Source organism: Heterodontus francisci, unplaced genomic scaffold (assembly GCF_036365525.1).
Source record: "Heterodontus francisci isolate sHetFra1 unplaced genomic scaffold, sHetFra1.hap1 HAP1_SCAFFOLD_743, whole genome shotgun sequence".
Lineage (NCBI taxonomy): Eukaryota > Metazoa > Chordata > Chondrichthyes > Heterodontiformes > Heterodontidae > Heterodontus > Heterodontus francisci.
The window spans coordinates 219,291-232,609 of record NW_027141819.1 but is presented as its reverse complement, the minus strand read 5'-3'; the positions used below and the strand labels follow the sequence as shown (position 1 = coordinate 232,609).

Sequence of the window (13,319 nt, the reverse complement as noted above, 5' to 3'; positions counted from 1 at the left end):
AAGGAAGCTTACTTAAGGTTGAGGAAGCAAGGATCAGACAGGGCTCTAGAGGGTTACAAGGTAGCCAGGAAGGAACTGAAGAATGGACTTAGGAGAGCTAGAAGGGGACATGAAAAACTCTTGGCGGGTAGGATTAAGGAAAATCCCAAGGCGTTCTACACTTATGTGAGGAACAAGAGGATGGCCAGAGTGAGGGTAGGGCCGATCAGGGATTGTGGAGGGAACTTGTGCCTGGAGTCGGAGGATGTAGGGGAGGTCCTAAATGAATACTTTGCTTCAGTATTCACTAGTGAGAGGGACCTGGTCGTTTGTGAGGACAGTGTGGAACAGGCTGATATGCTCCAACAGGTTGAGGTTAAGAGGGAGGATGTGCTGGAAATTTTGAATGATATGAGGACAGATAAGTCCCCGGGGCCAGACGGGATATACCCAAGGTTATTACGGGAAGCGAGGGAAGAGATTGCTGCTCCTTTGGCGATGATCTTTGCGTCTTCACTGTCCACTGGAGTCGTACTGGATGATTGGAGGGTGGCAAATGTTGTTCCCTTGTTCAAGAAAGGGAATAGGGATAACCCTGGGAATTATAGACCTGTCAGTCTTACATCGGTAGTGGGCAAATTATTGGAGAGGATTCTGAGAGACAGGATTTATGATTATTTGGAAAAGCATGGTTTGATTAGAGACAGTCAGCATGGCTTTTTGAGGGGCAGGTCATGCCTCACAAGCCTTATTGAATTCTTTGAAGATGTGACAAAACACATTGATGAAGGAAGAGCAGTGGATGTGGTGTATATGGATTTTAGCAAGGTGTTTGATAAGGTTCCCCATGGTAGGCTCATTCAGAAAGTGAGGAGGCATGGGATACAGGGAAGGTTGGCTTTCTGGATACAGAATTGGCTGGCCCATAGAAGTCAGAGGGTGGTAGTAGATGGAAAGTATTCAGCATGGAGCTCAGTGACCAGTGGTGTTCCACAAGGATCTGTTCTGGGACCTCTGCTCTTTGTGATTTTTATAAATGACTTGGATGAGGAAGTGGAAGGCTGGGTTAGCAGGTTTGCCGATGACACGAAGGTTGCTGGAGTTGTGGATAGTGTGGAAGGCTGTTGTAGGTTGCAACGGGACATTGGCAGGATGCAGAGCTGGGCTGAGAAGTGGCAGATGGAGTTCAACCTGGAAAAGTGTGAAGTGATTCATTTTGGAAGGTCGAATTTGAATGCGGAATACAGACTTAAAGACAGGATTCTTGGTAGTGTGGAGGAACAGAGGGATCTTGGGGTCCATGTCCATAGATCGCTCAAATTTGCCACCCAAGTTGATAGGGTTGTTAAGAAGGCGTATGGTGTGTTGGCTTTCATTAACAGGGGGATTGAGTTTAAGAGCTGGGAGGTTATGCTGCAGCTCTATAAGGCCCTGGTTCGACCACACTTGGAATATTGTGTTCAGTTCTGGTCGCCTCATTATCTGAAGGATATGGAAGCTTTAGAGAGGGTGAAGAGGAGATTTACCAGGATGCTGCCTGGACTGGAGGGCATGTCTTATGAAGAAAGATTGAGGGAGCTAGGGCTTTTCTCATTGGAGCGAAGAAGGATGAGAGGTGACTTGATAGAGGGGTACAAGATGATGAGAGGCATAGATAGAGTGGATAGCCAGAGACTTTTTCCCAGGGTGGAAAAGGCTATCACCAGGGGGCATAATTTTAAGATGATTGGAGGAAGGTTTCGGGGAGATGTCAGAGGTCGGTTCTTTACACAGAGATTGGTGGGTGTGTGGAATGTGCTGCCAGCGGTGGTAGTAGAAGCAGATACATTAGGGACATTTAAGCGACTCTTGGATCTGTGCATGGATGATAGTAGAATGAAGGGTCGGTAGTTAGTTTGATCTTAGTGTAGGTTAAAGGTTTGCCACAACATTGTGGGCCAAAGGGCCTGTACTGTGCTGTACTGTTCTATGAAAGTTGACATCAGATCAGTGGGAGTCTTTCAAAGAGGAAATAGTGAGAGTTTAGAGTCAACATGTACCTGTTAAGGTGAAGGGTAGGACTAACAGGCCCAGGGAACCCTGAATGTTAAGGGATATAGAGGATTAGATCAGGAAAAAATAGGAGGCTTAAGGCAGATTCAGAGCGCTGATAACAGCAGAGGCAGTAGAGGAGTATAGAAAGTGCTGGAGGGTACTTCAAAAAAGTAATTCGGAGAGTGGGGAAGGGACATGAAAAAACACTAGCAGGCAAGATAAAGGAAAATCCTAAGATGTTTTATCAGTATGTCAAGGGCAAGAAGATAACCAGGAAAATATTAGATCCCATGAGGGAACCAAAGTGGCAATCTGTTTGTGGAACCGGAGGACATGGGTGAGGTTTTAAATTATTACTTTTCATCTGTGTTCACTTTGGAGAAGAATGATGTCGGTGTAGAGATTAGGGAGTGGTATTGTGATATACTTGAACATATTAGCATTGAAAGGAAGTAAGTATTCGCTGTTTTAGCGGGCTTAAAAGTGGATAAATCCCCAGGCTCAGATGAAATGTATCCCAGGCCATTATCGGAGGCAAGGGAGGAGATTGCAGGGCCTCGGACACAAATTTGCAAACCCTCTTTGGCCACAGGAGAGGTACCAGACGACTAGAGGGCAGCGAATGTGGTACCATTATTTAAGAAGGGTGGCAGGGATAAACTAGGTAAATACAGGTTAGTGAGTCTAACATCAGTGGTTGGGGAACGATTGGAAAAGAATCTGAGGGACAGGATTAATCTCCACGAGGAGAGGCAGGGATTAATCAGGGATAGTCACTATGGATTTGTCAGGGGGAGATCGTGTCTGACTAACTTGATATGAATTTTTCGAGGAGGTGACTAGATGTGCAGATGAGGTTAAAGCAGTTGATGTAATCTACATGGACTTCAGTAAGGCTTTTGATAAGGTCCCGCATGGGAGGTTGGTTAAGAAGGTAAGAGCCCATGGGATCCAGGGCAATTTGGCAAATTGAATCCAAAAATGGCTTTGTGGCAGGAGGCAGAGGGTAATGGGCGAGGGTTGTTTGTGCGATTGGAAGCCTGTTACCAGTGGTGTACCACATGGATCGGTGCTGGGACCCTTGCTGTTTGTAGTGCACATTAATATTTTGGACGTGATTGTATGAGGTATCATCAGTAAGTTCGCAGATGACACGAAAATTAGTGGTGTCATCAATAGTGAGGAGGAAAGCCTTAGATTAAAGGACTATGTAGATGGGCTGGTAAGATGGGCGGAGCAGTGGGAAATGTAATTTAATCTTGAGAAGTGTGAGGTAATGCATTTTGGGAGGACTAACAAGGCAAGAGAATATACAATGGATGGTAGGACCCTAGAAAGTGCAGAAGGTCAGAGGAGATTCACCAGGATTTTGCGTCGCTGGAACATTTCAGCGATGAAGAGAGACTGAAAAGGCTGGGATGTTTTCCGTGAAGCAGAAAACTCTGAGAGTGGACATGATTGAGGAAAACCAAATTAGGAGGGGCTTTGATAGGTTAGATAGACAGAAACTTTTTCCCTTCTCCGAGGGGTCAATAACCAGGGGTCATAGATTTAAGGTAAGGGGCCAGAGGTTTAAAGGGGGTTTGAGGAATATATTTTTCTCCCAGAGGGTGGTTGGAATCTGGTATACACTGCCTGAAGGGGTAGGAGAGGCAGGAACCCTGACAACAATTAAATATTTAGATGAGCACTTGAAACGCCATAGTATACAAGGCTACAGGCCATGTGCTGGAAAAATGGGATTGGAATAGAAAGGTGCTGTTGGGCAGCACAGACATGATGGGCCGAAGGGCCTGTTTCTGTGCTGTATAACTCTCACTCTATGACATTGAAGACACACTGACGTTGATACTTGAGAAGGATAAATTGAGTCTTCCTCCACACCACAGTGAGGTAAAATCACCCACCGTGAACAGAGGGTAGAGTAGGGAGAAACACAGCACAGGCTGGGGATGGAGCTTGGGATCTTCCTGTGCTCGTTGGGTGGGGCTCAGTGCCAGACTGGTTGAGAACAGCTCACTCATCAGAGGCTGTGGATGGAGTCTGGGATCTCCCTGTACTCTGTATTGGGCTCAGTACCATACCATGTGGTTAACCCTCATTGTGTGATTCTAATTGCTGCCACTCTCTCTCTTGCAGTGGGTCTGGGAGTTCCTGACTGATCACAATGTCCTGATCCTTTCCCCACATCACACACACTCAAGTTGGATGAGCTGCTGGTGGTGATGCAGGAGATGGAGAACTCCAGACTTCCATCCACTCCACAGTGAGGGACGATCATACACTGATAACAACTGTTACAACAAGGTGTTAGCTCAGCAGAGGCCAGGAATGGGGCCTGGGATCTTTCTGTGCTCTAAGAATGGGGATCAGTACCACATTATGTGAGAGCAGCTCACTTAGGTCAGGCTGGGGATGGAGCCCGGGATCTTCCTGTGTTCTGTGTCTGGTATTCAGTGCCACACTTTCTCAGAATAGTTCACAGCACAGGCTGGAGATGGAGCCTGGGATCTTCCTGTGCTCACTCAGCAGAGGCTGCGGATGGATGCTGGGATCTTCCTGCGCTCTGTATAGATTTCCCGTACATCTTGTGTCTTTGAACACATTTACATGAAGTGTGGTCAGCTGGATAAGCTCGAGCTGTACGTTTCAGGAAGGGTTATTGAGGGGAATGTGTTTGATGTGGTGTATCTGGATTCCCAAAAGGTGTTTGGTTCAGTGACATGTAATAGAATTACCAGCAAAACTGCAGCCCATGGAATAAAAAGGAGAGATACAGAAAGGATAGGAAATGGGCTGAGTGAGAGGAAACAGAGTGTTGTGATGAACTGTTACTATTTAGACTGGAGGAAGATATATAGTGCAGTTCCCCAGGTACTGATGTTAGGATCAGTTATTAATAATCCAGGCAGGACATATTGTTAATATTCACACATGACACAAAGCTTGGAAATATTGTGAACTGTGAAGAGGATAGTGAGAGTCTTCAGGAGGATATAGACAGGCTGGTGGGAGGAACAGACACGTGACAGATGACATTTCATACAGAGAAATGTGAGGTGATACCGATGATGGAGAATTCTCTCGAGTTACTCTGAGGACAGTGTCTTATTTGTGGTGTTGTGATTTCAATTTCTGTGATTTGTGGAATCTCTTTGAGCCACAGGTACACCGATGAGAATCTATTTCTGTATCTGTGTGTACCTGACACTGAGCTGACACTGTTCCAGTAAAAAGGGCTCTCCCTGCAGTCACTAACTCAGATATAAATTATTATCCACTATTCAGCATAATAAAGAATGAGGTTGGATTAAGTTCTATTTTCTGAGACATTATCTTTAAAAAGCAGGTTTTTCTGAGAAGCAGGAACTTGTTTCCCACTGCAGTGAATTGAATTTTCATTATTGACCCTGACCCATGCAGTTAAACAGGTCAGTTTACCTGTCTCATTGTCACCAATGTCTCAGGGTTGTCCAATCAGACAGTTTGATGTTTGAAGTGACAGGGATTGCATTATTTGTTTGTTCTGTCTGTCCCTCCTTCATATTTCTATTTTAATATACCGTGTTCTATTGATACTGTTGTGTTTATCTGACTGTCAGTAATATGATGTTGTAAGGTGAGAGTCTCAGAGCAGGAATCCTTTGTTTGTAAATCAGGTGTCCAATGAACCGATCAGTGACTGCTCCACGACAACCTAAAATTATCATTTCTCACAGAAAATGTGGTCAGATTTTGTAGTTATATGGGTTGAAAATGAATTCTACCTTATTAATGTCAGAGAGTGATGGAGTTATTCAGCTCAGAAGCAGGACTTTCGGCCCATTGTGTCTGTGTCGGCCATCAAGCACCTATCTATTCTAATCCCATTTTCCAGCACTTGGCCTGTAGCCTTGTATACTATGGCATTTCAAGTGCTCATCTAAATACTTCTTAAATGTTGAGTGTTCTGGCCTCGACCACAGTGTGTTCCAGATTCCAACCACCCTCTGGGTGAAAACACTTTGCCTCAAATCTCCTCTGTATCTCCTGCCCCTAACCTTAAATCGATATCCCCTGGTTATTGACACCTCCGCTATGGGAAAATGTTTCTTCCTATCTATCCTATCAATGCCCCTCATATACCTCAATCATATCCCCACTCAGACTTCTCTGCTGGAAGGAAAACAACCCGAGCTTATCCCGTCTGTCAACATCGCTGAAATGCTCCAGGCCAGGCAACATCGTGGTGAATCTCATCTGCACCTTCCCTAATGCAATCTATACTGCAGGAAGGATGTGATGGCACTGGAGAGGGTGCAGAGGAGATTCACCAGGAGGTTGCCTGGGCTGGAGCATTTCAGCTATGAAGAGCGACTGAAAAGGCTTGGGTTGTTTACCTTAGTGTGCAGAAGACAGAGTGGCAACATGATTGAGGTATACAAAATTCTGAAAGTCACTGACAGGTTAGACAGGAAGAAATATTTTCCTTTATTAGAGGGGCCAATAACCAGGTGGCATAGATTTAAGGTAAGGGGCAGGAGGTTTAAAGGGGATTTGAGGAAAACATTTTTACACCCAGAGGGTGGTTGGAATCTGCAACGAACTGCCAGAAGGTGGTACAGGAAGAAACACTCACATTTAAGTATTTAGGTGACCACTTGAAACGCCATAGAATACAAGGCTACGACCAAATGCTGGAAAATGGGATGAGAATAGATAGGTGCCTAATGGCCGACATAGACACGATGGGCCGAAGGGCCTGTTTCTGTGCTGTATAACTCTGACTCTATGACATTGACGACACACTGACAGTGATACAGGAGATGGATAAATCGAGTATTTATACACACCACAGTGAGGTAAAATCACCCACCGTGAACAGAGGGTCGAGTGGGGGGTAGTACAGCACAGGCTGGGGATGGAGCCTGGGATCTTCCTGTGCTCTGTTTGGAGCTCAGTACCAGACTGGGTACATACCTTTAATTATATCTGTCTAATTCCCACCTCTCTCTCTTGCAGTCAGTCTGTGTGTACCTGAGTGAACAGATTGTTCTGCCCCATTCCATCGCCCACATTGAAGATGGCCGACACACTGACAGTGATACAGGAGGTGGATAAATCGAGTCTTCATATACACCACAGTGAGGTAAAATCACCCACAGTGAACAGAGGGTCGAGTGTGGGGTAGTACAGCACAGGCTGGGGATGGATCCTGGGATCTTCCTGCTCTGTGTGTGACCCAGTATCACACTGGTTATGTACCTCTCATTGTGTGGGTCTAATTGCTGCCTCTCTGTCTTGCAGTTAGTTTGGAAATTCCTGACTGAGCAGAATGTCCTGTTCCTGTCCCCACATGAAGCATCAGCAAGTTGGATGAGCAGCTGTTTTGATGCAGGAGATTGAGGAGTCCAGCCTTTGATACACTCTGCAGTGAGGTAGGATCACCCCCTGATAACATACAATAGAGCAGCGGGTCAACTCAGCATCGGTCAGGGGTGGGTCATGGAGCTTGTAAGCACATAAAGAATAGAGCTCAGTACTACACAACACAGGAGGGAGATGGAGCCTGGGACCTTCCTGTTCACTATGTGGGCCTCAGTATCACAATAGAAAAAATCAGCTCACACAGAACAGGCTGGAGCTGGAGCCTGGACCTTCCTGTTCACTATGTGGGCCTCAGTATCACAACAGATAAAAGCAGCTCACACAGCACAGGCTGGGAATTGAGCCTGCGATCTTCCTGATCACGATGTGGGTCTCAGTACCATACCAGGTGAGAACCGCTCAGTCATCACAGGTGCAGAGACTGCTCCAATGTAGATTAATGATCATTCTCTTAATATATAACTCAAAATGGTTTCACAGGAGTTTTATAGACTGTTCCCTGTTCTTCAGATGGTGATTGTTCTGTTGATGATTTACAGTCAGTCCTTTCTTAATTGAACAAAGAACAAAGAACAGGACAGCAAAGGAACAGGCCATTCGGCCCTCTACGCCTGCGCCGGTCTTGATGCCTACCGAAACTAACACCTTCTGCACTTCTGGGGCCCATATCCCTCTATTCCCTTCTATTCATATATTTGTCAAGATGTCTCTTAAATGTAGCTGTCGTATCTGCTTCCACCACCTCCCCTGGCAGCAAGTCCCAGGCACTCAGCACCCTCTGTGTAAACAAACTTGCCTCGCACATCCGCTATAAACATTGCCCCTTGCACCTTAAACCTATGTCCCCGAGTAACTGATTCTTCCACTCTGGGAAAACGCTTCTGACTATCCACTCTGTCCATGCCGCTCATAACTTTGTAAACCTCTATCATGTCGCCACTCCACCTCCATCGTTCCAGTGAAAACAATCCGAGTTTTCCACCCTCTCCTCATAGCTAATGCCCTCCAGAGCAGGCAACATCCAGGTAAACTTCCTCTGTCCCCTCTCCAAAGCCTCCACGTCCTTCTGGTAGTGTGGCGACCAGAATTGCACGCAATAAGGTTCTGTACAGCTGCAACATGACTTGCCAATTTTTATACTCTATGCCCCGGCCGATGAAGGCAAGCATGCCGTATGTCGCTTTGACTACCTTATCCACCTGCGTTGCCACTTTCAGTGACATGTGGACCTGTACGCGCAGATCTCTGTGCCTGTCAATACTCCTAAGGGTTCTGTCATTTACTGCATACCTCCCACCTGCATTAGACCTTCCAAAATGTATTACCTCACATTTGTCCAGATTAAACTCCATCTGCCATTTCTCCGCCCAAGTCTCCAACTGAATCTATATCCTGCTGTATCCTCTGAAAATCCTCATCATTATCCGCAACTCAGCCAACCTTTGTGTCGTCCGCAAACTTACTAATCAGACCAGCTAAATTTTCCTCCAAATCATTTATATATACTACAAACAGCAAAGGTCTCAGCAGTGAATCTTGTGGAACACCACTAGTCACATCCCTCCATTCAGAAAAACACCCATCCACTGTTACCCTCTGACTTCTGTGACCAAGCCAGTTCTGTATCCATCTTGCCAGCTCACCTCTGATCCCGTGTGACTTCACCTTTTGCAGCAGTCTGCCATGCGGGACCTTGTCAAAGGCTTTACTAAAGTCCATATAGACAACATCCACCACCCTTCCCTCATCAATCATCTTCGTCACATCCTCAAAAAACTCAATCAGATTAGTAAGACACGACCTCCCCTTCACAAAACCATGCTGCCTCTCGCTAATAAGTTCATTTGTTTCCAAATGGGAGTAAATCCTGTCCCGAAGAATCCTCTCTAATAGTTTCCCTCCCACTGACGTAAGGCTCACCGGCTTACTTTTTCCTGGATTATCCTTGCCACCCTTCTTAAACAAAGGAACAACATTGGCTATTCTCCAGTCCTCTGGGACCTCACCTGTAGCAAATGAGGATGCAAAGATTTCTGTCAAAGCCCCAGCAATTTCTTCCCTTGCCTCCTTCAGTATTCTAGGGTAGATCCCATCAGGCCCTGGGGACTTATCTACCTTAATGCTTTGCAAGACACCCAACACCTCCTCCGTTTTGATAATGAGATGACTGTGGCTATCTGCACTCCCTTCCCTAGACTCATCATCCACCAAGTCCTTCTCCTTGGTGAGAACTGATGCAAAGTACTCATTTAGCACCTCGCCAATGTCCTCTGGCTCCACACATAGATTCCCATCTCTGTCCTTGTGTGGGCCAACCCTTTCCCTGGTTACCCTCTTGCTCTTTATATATGTATAAAAACCCTTGGGATTTTCCTTAATCCTGTTTGCCAATGAGTTTTCATGTCCCCTTTTAGCCCTCCTAACTTCTTGCTTCAGTTCCTTCCTACTGTCTTTATATTCCTCAAGTGCTTCATCTGTTCCGAGCCTTCCAGCCCTTACAAATGCTTCCTTTTTCTTTTTGACTAGGCTCACAATATCCCCTGGATTCTAATCAACTGACGTTTGAAAGACTCCCACATGTCAGATGTTGATTTACCCTTAAACAACCACCCCCAATCTAAATTCTTCAGTTCCTGCCTAATATTGTTGTAATTAGCCTTCCCCTAATTTAGCACCTTCACCCGAGGACTACTCTTATCCTTATTCACAAGTACCTTAATACTTATGGAATTATGATCACTGATCACTACTTATGGTCACTACTCCTGGAATGCTCCCCCATTGAAACTTAGACCACCTGGCCGGACTCTTTCCCCAATACCAGGTCCAGAATGGGCCCATCCCTAGTTGGACTATCTACATACTGTTTCAAGAAGCCCTCCTGGATGCTGCTCACAAATTCTCCCCATACAAGCCCCTAGCACTAAGTGAGTCCCAGTCAATATTGGGGAAGTTAAAATCACCCACCACTACAACCCTGTTATCTTTACGTCTTTCCAAACTCTGTCTGCATATCTGCTCCACTACCTCCCGCTGGCTGTTGGGAGGCCTGTCGCAAACCCCAAACATCGTGACTGCACCCTTCCTATTCCTGAGGTCCACCCATATTGCATTGCTGCACGACCCCTCTGAGGTGTCCTCCTGCATTACAGTTGTGATATTCTCCTTAACCATTAATGCAACTCCCCCACACCTTTTACATCTCCCTCCATCCCGCCTGAAGCTTCTAAAACTTGGAACATTTATCATTTGGATAGTTATTGTTCAGTAGGTGATTTACGGTCAGTCCTTTAATAATAGGACAGTGATTGTTCTGTAGGTGATTTACGGTCAGTCCTTTAATAATTGGACAGTGATTGTTCAGTAGGTGATTTACGGTCAGTCCTTTAATAATTGGACCGTGATTGTTCAGCAGGTGATTCACGGTCAGACCTTTAATAATTGGACAGTGATTGTTCTGTAGGTGATTTACGGTCAGTCCTTTAATAATTGGACAGTGATTGTTCTGTAGGTGATTTACGGTCAGTCCTTTAATAATTGGACAGTGATTGTTCTGTAGGTGATTTACGGTCAGTCCTTTAATAATTGGACCGTGATTGTTCAGCAGGTGATTCACGGTCAGACCTTTAATAATTGGACAGTGATTGTTCTGTAGGTGATTTACGGTCAGTCCTTTAATAATTGGACAGTGATTGTTCTGTCGGTGATTTACGGTCAGTCCTTTAATAATTGGACAGTGATTGTTCTGTAGGTGATTTACGGTCAGTCCTTTAATAATTGGACAGTGATTGTTCTGTAGGTGATTTACGGTCAGTCCTTTAATAATTGGATAGTGATTGTTCTGCAGGTGATTTACGGTCAGTCCTTTAATAATTGGACAGTGATTGTTCTGTAGGTGATTTACGGTCAGTCCTTTAATAATTGGACAGTGATTGTTCTGTAGGTGATTTACGGTCAGTCCTTTAATAATTGGACAGTGATTGTTCTGTAGGTGATTTACGGTCAGTCCTTTAATAATTGGATAGTGATTGTTCTGTAGGTGATTTACGGTCAGTCCTTTAATAATTGGACAGTGATTGTTCTGTAGGTGATTTACGGTCAGTCCTTTAAGAATTGGACTGTGATTGTTCTGTAGGTGATTTACGGTCAGTCCTTTAATAATTGGACAGTGATTGTTCTGTAGGTGATTTACGGTCAGTCCTTTAAGAATTGGACTGTGATTGTTCTGTCGGTGATTTACGGTCAGTCCTTTAATAATTGGATAGTGATTGTTCTGTAGGTGATTTACGGTCAGTCCTTTAATAATTGGATAGTGATTGTTCTGCAGGTGATTTACGGTCAGTCCTTTAATAATTGGATAGTGATTGTTCTGTAGGTGATTTACGGTCAGTCCTTTAATAATTGGACAGTGATTGTTCTGTAGGTGATTTACGGTCAGTCCTTTAATAATTGGACAGTGATTGTTCTGTAGGTGATTTACGGTCAGTCCTTTAATAATTGGATAGTGATTGTTCTGCAGGTGATTTACGGTCAGTCCTTTAATAATTGGATAGTGATTGTTCTGTAGGTGATTTACGGTCAGTCCTTTAATAATTGGACAGTGATTGTTCTGTAGGTGATTTACGGTCAGTCCTTTAATAATTGGATAGTGATTGTTCTGTAGGTGATTTACGGTCAGTCCTTTAATAATTGGATAGTGATTGTTCTGCAGGTGATTTACGGTCAGTCCTTTAATAATTGGATAGTGATTGTTCTGTAGGTGATTTACGGTCAGTCCTTTAATAATTGGACAGTGATTGTTCTGTAGGTGATTTACGGTCAGTCCTTTAATAATTGGACTGTGATTGTTCTGTAGGTGATTTACGGTCAGTCCTTTAATAATTGGATAGTGATTGTTCTGCAGGTGATTTACGGTCAGTCCTTTAATAATTGGATAGTGATTGTTCTGTAGGTGATTTACGGTCAGTCCTTTAATAATTGGACAGTGATTGTTCTGTAGGTGATTTACGGTCAGTCCTTTAATAATTGGATAGTGATTGTTCTGTAGGTGATTTACGGTCAGTCCTTTAATAATTGGATAGTGATTGTTCTGCAGGTGATTTACGGTCAGTCCTTTAATAATTGGATAGTGATTGTTCTGTAGGTGATTTACGGTCAGTCCTTTAATAATTGGACAGTGATTGTTCTGTAGGTGATTTACGGTCAGTCCTTTAATAATTGGATAGTGATTGTTCTGTAGGTGATTTACGGTCAGTCCTTTAATAATTGGATAGTGATTGTTCTGCAGGTGATTTACGGTCAGTCCTTTAATAATTGGATAGTGATTGTTCTGTAGGTGATTTACGGTCAGTCCTTTAATAATTGGACAGTGATTGTTCTGTAGGTGATTTACGGTCAGTCCTTTAATAATTGGACTGTGATTGTTCTGTAGGTGATTTACGGTCAGTCCTTTAATAATTGGACCGTGATTGTTCTGTAGGTGATTTACGGTCAGTCCTTTAATAATTGGACAGTGATTGTTCTGTAGGTGATTTACGGTCAGTCCTTTAATAATTGGACTGTGATTGTTCTGTAGGTGATTTACGGTCAGTCCTTTAATAATTGGACAGTGATTGTTCTGTAGGTGATTTACGGTCAGTCCTTTAAGAATTGGACTGTGATTGTTCTGTAGGTGATTTACGGTCAGTCCTTTAATAATTGGATAGTGATTGTTCTGTAGGTGATTTACGGTCAGTCCTTTAATAATTGGACAGTGATTGTTCTGTAGGTGATTTACGGTCAGTCCTTTAATAATTGGACAGTGATTGTTCTGTCGGTGATTTACTGTCAGTCCTTTAATAATTGGACAGTGATTGTTCTGTAGGTGATTTACGGTCAGTCCTTTAATAATTGGACAGTGATTGTTCTGTAGGTGATTTACGGTCAGTACTTTAATAATT

At 44.1% G+C, this 13,319-nt stretch overlaps 1 long non-coding RNA gene across 1 annotated transcript in view; it reads left to right on the top strand.

The window, feature by feature from the left end:
* LOC137364734 (uncharacterized) overlaps nt 1-7,424 on the top strand; it is a 69,883-nt gene extending 62,459 nt beyond the window's left edge. Inside the window, exons 2-3 of the long non-coding RNA XR_010973190.1 lie at nt 7,015-7,141; nt 7,300-7,424. This is a non-coding gene — a long non-coding RNA (uncharacterized lncRNA). The remainder of the gene's footprint in view (nt 1-7,014; nt 7,142-7,299) is intronic.
* The last annotated feature ends 5,895 nt before the right edge of the window (nt 7,425-13,319 follow it).